Here is a 1506-nt window from a genome sequence, read left to right as displayed (position 1 = left end):
TTTGTGAAAAACAATTATTCATATATATACAAATATATGAACAAATAGGAACATAAACCCAAATCCTTTCCATTTACCAAACAAAACATTCAGCTACACAAATCTCATACCTCTAAACCAATCAGGTCTCATATAATGCCATTTTTAAACCTTCTCAAATTAAATAAGGTTTATATAAAGTTTCAGGCCAAACCTGATGTTTTCTCCTCAATAACATCCAGACTATAATTTCAAATAAGAACCTTAATCCTAAATCTTTAAATCACAAAGAAATAAAGATTCCCGATCACGGTAGTCTTAAAGGATATAATAAAAAGAGTTAATCATTCAACACACATGCAAATGCCACCCTTATATTCAAATGTACACCTCTCCTTGATATGCCACCCTAATCCCATGGTACACATCTCCTTGATATGCCACCCTTATCCCATGGTACACCTCTCCTTGATATGCCACCCTTATTTCTTCATCAAAAATTTTCACAAAATAATTTCAAATAGACCGCAGTCATTGAAATTATTATCAATACAAAAATCATTTCTTTCAAAACTTCTTTTTATGATAAAATAACATTTCTTATCAAAAACACAAGATATCACTTCAAATCCGGTCAACTTGATTTAGCCGGACTTCATCTCCGGTCAACAATCCGGATGACACATCGCATAAACTTTATCCGGTTTAATACTTAGGATTAATTCCAACTTTGTCCGGATAACAAGTCCGGACAACACACCGCATAAAACTTGATCGATTTATCACTTAGAATAAAAATCAACATCTTTGTCCGAATAACAAGTCGGGACAATACCCCGCTCACCCTTTGACCGATTTAAAACAATTCGGCCACCAAGTGATCGTATTCCTACTTTACAGTTTTAAAAGATAACTTTTCTTACCAATCATAACCCGCTCAACGTTTGATCGGTTTAAAAAAATCCGGACAATACATCGTTTAACCCTTGTCCGATTTAAAACAACCCGGACAAGCCTTGTTCGGTTTAATACCCGGATAAAACACTTGAGCAAAAGACTGATTTCTTTCAAAAAAAAACAAGATTCATACACAACCAGCAATAATTTTATGCAAAAGAGTTTAGAAGTCACTCACCTTATCAATCTTTTGGAATCAAACACTTGAAATCAATTTGAATCTCCAGCCAAGAATAATCCGGTCAACCTCTCCTCTTTAAATCACACAACTTTTTTTTTAAAGGCAAGAAGAAGAAATATGGAGGCTAAGCCCTCCTTTTATACTTTTCAAACAGGAAAGGCGGTTAACACAGCCTTCTCTTATGCATGCATTCACATACCATTCATATATATATATTCTCATGCACATATGCACCTACATGCATGCATATCACATATATGCACATAATCTCTTTTATGCATCTAAATTATGCACACTTTCACATACTACCATGATCAAACATAACAATTTATCATGCTATCACATAATCAAATAATCACATATTAATTACCTTAGGTGATAACCAGGAT

The sequence above is a fragment of the Cynara cardunculus genome, unplaced genomic scaffold, assembly GCF_001531365.2.
Source record: "Cynara cardunculus var. scolymus isolate 2C unplaced genomic scaffold, CcrdV1 Un_Scaffold_8522, whole genome shotgun sequence".
Taxonomy (NCBI): domain Eukaryota; kingdom Viridiplantae; phylum Streptophyta; class Magnoliopsida; order Asterales; family Asteraceae; genus Cynara; species Cynara cardunculus.
Note: the sequence above shows the minus strand (reverse complement) of the source record.